Genomic DNA, 6,068 nt, shown 5'->3' with positions numbered 1-6,068 from the left:
TGTGTGTCTGTATGCAGTCTGTGAGCATTTTGTTGAGAATCTTTGTGTCCAGGTTCATTAAGGATATGGGAGTATAGTTTTCTTTATTTGTTGTTGTATCTTTACCTGGTTCATAGAAGGAGTTTGGGAGTACTCTCTTTTTGACTAATTTAAGAAGTATTTGTTGTAGATTGTCTTTGAATGTCTGGTAGAATTCTTCTGTGAATCCTTCTGGCCTGAGCAGTTTTTCGTTTTTTTTTTTTTTTTTTTTTTGTATATAAACTATTTATTACCAGAGAAACCTACAGACTCATTTCCTCTTGGACACACCCATGGTTCGACCCCAGGGCCAGTGTTCTTGGTGTGCTGACCTTGGACATGAAGGCCCCAGAAGTGGTGCAGGCCCCGGTGAGCTCTGATCTTCTTCTGTTGCTCCAGGTCCTCACGGAGCTTGTTGTCTAGACCATTGGCCAGAACCTGGTTGTATTTTCCATCCTTCACATTCTTCTGTCTGTTCAAGAACAAGTCTGGGATCTTGTACTGGCAAGGATTCTGCATGGTGGTGATCACATGTTCCCAGTGAGCTCTACAGCATTCTTGGTGAGGTCAATGTCTGCTTTCCTCAACACCACATGAGCATATCTTCGCCCCACACTCTAAATGGCAGTGATGGCAAAGGCTATTTTCCACCACCCATCGATGTTGGTGTTGAGTACTCACAAAATGTGCTGGAACGTCTCAGGGATCACCAGAGACATGGTGGCGGCACAAGTGGCAGCATGTAGGCCTTGGAGGTGTTTTGTAGTACTGTTTCAATTTCTTTATTTGTTATTGATCTTTTTAAGCTGTTGATATCTTCTTGATTTAACTTTGATGGTTTCCATGAATTTAGGAATTCATCCATCTCTTTTCGGTTTTCAAATTTAATAGAGTATAGGTTTTTAAAGTATTCCCTTATAATTTTCTGAATCTTTTTGGTGTCTGTTGGGATGTTTCCCCTTTCATTTCTGATTTTGTTAATTTGGATTTGATCTTTTTTTCTTTTGATTAAGTGTGTGTATTAGTCACTTTTCTGTTGCTGTAATAGAAACACTGACCAAAACAACTTAAAAAGGGAGAGTTTATTTGAGCTTCTGGTTCCAGGGGAATTACAGTCCATCATGGTGGGGAGGCATGGTGGCTCGGGGGTGGCTGGAGCAGGAGCAGCAGAAATTAAGCTCTCACATCATCAGGCAGGCACAGGAAGCAAGAGAGAAACTGGAGCTCTGACAAGGCTTAGAACTCTCTAAGCCTACCCTGAAGTGACATGCTTCCTCTAGGATAGCCACACCTTCTAAGACCTCCCAAAACAGCACCACCAACTGGGGACAAAAATGTCCAAATACTTGGAGCCTATGTGGGACATTTTCATTCAAACCACCACAGTGGGTTAAGTGTCTATCTTCTTTTTATTTTCAAAGAACCAGCTCTTAGATTCATTGTTTCTTTGTATTGTTTTCTTTGTTTCTATTCCATTAATTTATGCTCTGATTTTTGTTATTTCTTTTCCTCTCCTAGTTTTGGATTTGGTTTGTTTTTGCCTTTCCTGAGTCTTCAGTTGGATAGTTAAGTCATTTATATGTGCTCTTTCTGATTTTTTAAAAAGTATTTTATTTATTATCTTTATTTTATATGTATGAGTGTATTGCCTGCATGTATGTGAGTGCATCCATGTTGTGCAAAGCCACGGAGGTCAGAAGAGGCCTTTGAATTCCCCTGAAACTGGAGTTAAAGATGGTTTGTAGCCACCATGTGGGTGCAGGAAATCGAACTGGGTTGATGTAGGCACTTAGAGCTATAAACTTCCCTTTTAGGACTGCTTTTAAAGTGTCCCAGAGGTTTTGTTGTGTTATAGTCCCATTTCCATTTAGTTCCAGGAATACTTTTATTTCTTTCTTAATTTCTTCTTTGATACATTTGTATTTCCAGAGTGTGTTGTTTAATCTCCATGAGTTTGTGTAGTTACTAGAGCTTCTTTTGCTGTTGATTATAAGCTTTATTGCACTGTGGTCTGATAGAATGTGTGGGATTTTTTTTTTTTTTTGGCATTTGTTGAGATTTGTCTTATGCCTCAGTATGTGATCAATTTTAGAGAAACTTGCATGGGGTACTGAGTAGAAAGTGTATTTTTTGGTGCTTAGGTGGAATATTCTGTAGATGCATGGTGGGTCCATTTGATGTAAGATGGCATTTAATTCAGATGTCTCCCTATTTATTCTTTTTTTAAAATTTATGAAATACTTTATTTAATGTCTCAAAAAGAGTAAGAAATACAATAACAATTATGTCACAAGTGGTTATTATAAAAACACACTTATTAATCTTTAAAGCTATGTTAATAGTTTTTTAATATACAGAACCAAGATATTTAAACAACCATTGAATTTGCCAGAGATTGGTTTTACCTCATTATATTGCTTAGTAGATTCAGCATAATCATGTCTGGCTTCTGCCAATAGTGCATTCTGAGCATCCTGTTTAGCTCCTAACTCACTGCTAAAAATACCACAGAAGGCATCATACTCCCCAATGGATCAATACAGTTTAGCAAGTTCCATCCACAGTAGGACATTGGGAAGCAGGTGAGTCTTCCCACGTTTGGTGGGTGGCTCCTCAGGCACCAGGTGGAACAAGGCCTTTTCCAGGAGATGGATGCGCCCAGGCTGCTATAGACTGGCCAGGCACCAGCAGTTGGGTCAAGGCTTAGCAAGTCTGAGTATTGGCAACTGATTTGTTCTTTATCCAGTTGACCTGTCTAATAGAGATAGTGGGGTATTGAAGTCACCTACTATTACTGGAATTGGGTTTATCTGTGTCCTCAAGTCCTGTAGTACTGTTTTTATAAAATTTGGTACACCAGAGTTTGACACATATATGTCCATGACTGTAATATCTTCTTTGTCAATTATTCCTTTGATTAGAATGAATTGACCCTCTTTATCTCCTCTGATTAGTTTTAATTTGAAGCCCATTTTTTTCAGTTATTAGTATTGCAATACCTCCTTGCTTCTTAGTGCCATTTGCTTAGAATACTTTTCTCCATCCTTTCACTTTAACGTAGTTCCTATCCTTGAAGATGGGATGAAGTTTCTTGAATACAACAAAAAGATGGATTTTGCTTCTTAATCCATTCACCAGCCTGTGTTTTTTGACTGGGGGGTTGAGGCCATTGATATTTACAGTTATTATTTAAAATGACAGTTTTGCTTACTGTCATTTTAATTTGTGTTCTTGGTCCTATTTTGTTTTCTTTCTGTAACCTCTTGGGTATACTCATTCCTATCTTTGGAACTTTGTATTGCTTTGCATATTCTCTCTGATACTGGTTTGGTGGACCGGAATTCTTCCAGCTTATGCCATGAAAAAATCTCCATTCCTCTTTGACTATGATAGATAGCTTTGTAAGGTATTCAGTGCTGGCATCCATGGTTGTTTAGAACTGGGAATACTTTGGTCCAGGCCCTTCTGGATTTCATAGTTTGCATTGAAAAGTCAGCTGTAATTCTGATGGGTTTTCCTTGATATGTAGCTTGTTGTTTTTCTCTAGCAGCTTTTGGTACCCTCTCTTTGTTCTGTACATTTAATGTTTTTACTATGATATGTTGTGGGCGATTTTCTGCTTTTTGACAGCAACTTAAACGTATTAAGGCACCAAGAGCTGAGGAAGAGTCTCTGTTGCCTTGGAAGTCAAGGTGATCATGATTCTTCTGTGCTACGTTTTGGCTGGAACAATACTTTTGAACCATCTTTCTTTTGAAGTCATTCATACCAGGATTTAAATCCCCACTTTGTCCCTGACTTTGATGTCATTTAAACTCCTACAGACAAAGATTTTTCAAATAAGGAAGAATAAAGATCTCCTATTGTGTAATGATCTGAAGAGGAATTGAAGTTATACTCCATTTAGTAGACTATCTGGCTCAGAGATGTATTTTCAGTTCATTAAGACTATGCTAGATAAAAAAAAAGTTTGTAGGAATGGTGGAAATACTTTTAGTTTTATAAATGCATAAACCCAGTATTTAGGAGACTTGAAAGAACTTCATGTGCTGTTACTGCTACTGGGCACCTTGGAACTGATCAGACATTCTAAGTACCAGTACTGTACCTGGTATCAATGGTTTCAGCTAAGAAATCACCTTCTTAGCTAAGAGTGAAAAAATAAGATCTCACAAAGGGAGAGAGTTTTTTGTTTTGTTGGTTTTATGGCTCAGAGATCTGTGCACTTACTGTCAAGGACCAATGGTATTTGTCACCACTAATATACTCAAGGCATCCAATTTTTAATTTTGTCCAAGTTGAAATAATATGAGGAAGAGTAGCAGGTGTCCTTTCATCATCAGAGATCATTCCTATATTTCAGCAAAGGCAAGGAGTCACCCATTAAGTAGATTAGATAGGGAACTACTCTGGTTTGGGAAGCTCATCCATCCTAGGGATCTCTAATGAGACTTTTGCCCTGTAGGCTACCCACCATTCTAGAATCCTGTAGGAAATATGACCTTGAAAGCCTGGTTTTGCTAGAGCTCTGTAGATAAGAAAATGATTGGAATACAATTTGAATCACTTGTACTTTCTGCTGTTCACAGGGCACCATTTAAATGGGAATTATTTGCATAACTGAATTTCCTGTTCTTCCATGTTGTGTGGGGAACTTCTTGTGAGTTATTCCATAAGGCGAATTATCTTAATGGATTCAGTGTGTATGAAAAATTAACAGATGTTTGTGAATGTCTAAATCTCTTTGGCTTTGTTTAACGATGTGATTTAAGTTCATCTGTCTTCAAACTGCTTCTAAATGATTCAAATAAATAGTCAACCACTGAGAGTCTTACTAACAGAATGCTCTGCCCAGAGAAAGAAAAGGTGTGTGCCAAATTGTGTTTTAATTTTTCAAAGAAATGGATGGTTTTCATTGTTTAAAGCATTTACCATTTCTAAAGGAAGGCTAGATCCTCTGCCTCTGCTGAGCTTTTTGAATCTTCTGGAAAATTTGGGGAAATGAAATTGCCGTGTTCTATATTAGGAAATGTGCACACTGGCAGATGTTCAAGGGAGGGCTACCTGAGTGGAGAGAGCCATTTAGGACTATTCAAATTTAAATCTCTGATTTTAGCCGAACACCAAAGTGGAGTGATAAACCCATTTGTGGCATTTATGCTTGGTTGAAGCCAGAGGAAATGCAGCACTGGTATTATCTACTCTTGTAGTTAGCTACATACCCGTTTGCAAGTGGGTCATTGTTTAAATGTATTTTCACAGTAATGTGAGTATAACCTTCAACTGAATAACTTAATGGAGGTAATAGCAACATATTTAATATATTTGTTGTAGAATATTTACTATATTGTAATATAATTCAAAAATAAGACTATGAGATCTCAGAGACCCTCCCTTGGCTATATAGAGAAATAAGATTTTCCAGAGCTATTGCAGATTTATAAAATCAAACCACCCACTTTCCCTTGAAAATACATTTGTTAGCTATTCTATAGAAATTTTGGAAGCATATAATTTGTTTAATTATTTTTTAAACTTGCCCAAATTCCAAAATACTTTCTAATGCAATTTGGCTACAACTGGGCATTTTACCTTGAATCTCTCGATAATAATAGACAACCAGACAATTGTGAAATCCACATTTAATCAGTTAAGATATTAAACTCCCATTTAGCTCCCTCCTTGAACTAAATTAAAATGTTTCTCTGCCATTTTGAGTTCATTAGTGATTTAGTTACTGTAGTTAGTATGGTGGGGCAAGGAAATTTAATGTGTAATTTGGTTATGGCTAAAATTTAATCTCTATTTAAAAGAACACAAGTATTATTGAAGTAGAAAGTCACTTTAGAACTCATTCTAGTTTATCACCTTCATTTGGTAGATAAAGATCATGTTTAGCTATGTAAGGCCAAACCATTAATTAATGGCAGAATAAAAGGCTGTGTCTGTGATGGCACAGATTAATTAGGATAATTAAAATTATAGCAAAAATAAGACCTATCAATTTTTCTGACAATATTTCATTGTAAATGTATTCTGTTTGCACATGT

At 36.9% G+C, this 6,068-nt stretch overlaps 1 pseudogene; it reads right to left on the bottom strand.

Moving 5' to 3' along the window:
* Positions 1-289: 289 nt before the first annotated feature.
* LOC103737498 lies at positions 290-737 on the bottom strand (annotated as a pseudogene).
* Positions 738-6,068: the final 5,331 nt, after the last annotated feature.

The sequence above is a fragment of the Nannospalax galili genome, unplaced genomic scaffold (assembly GCF_000622305.1).
Source record: "Nannospalax galili isolate Female #2095 unplaced genomic scaffold, S.galili_v1.0 scaffold777, whole genome shotgun sequence".
NCBI lineage: Eukaryota > Metazoa > Chordata > Mammalia > Rodentia > Spalacidae > Nannospalax > Nannospalax galili.
The sequence above is the reverse complement of the archived record's forward strand: the minus strand, read 5'-3'. Positions and strand labels throughout refer to the sequence as shown.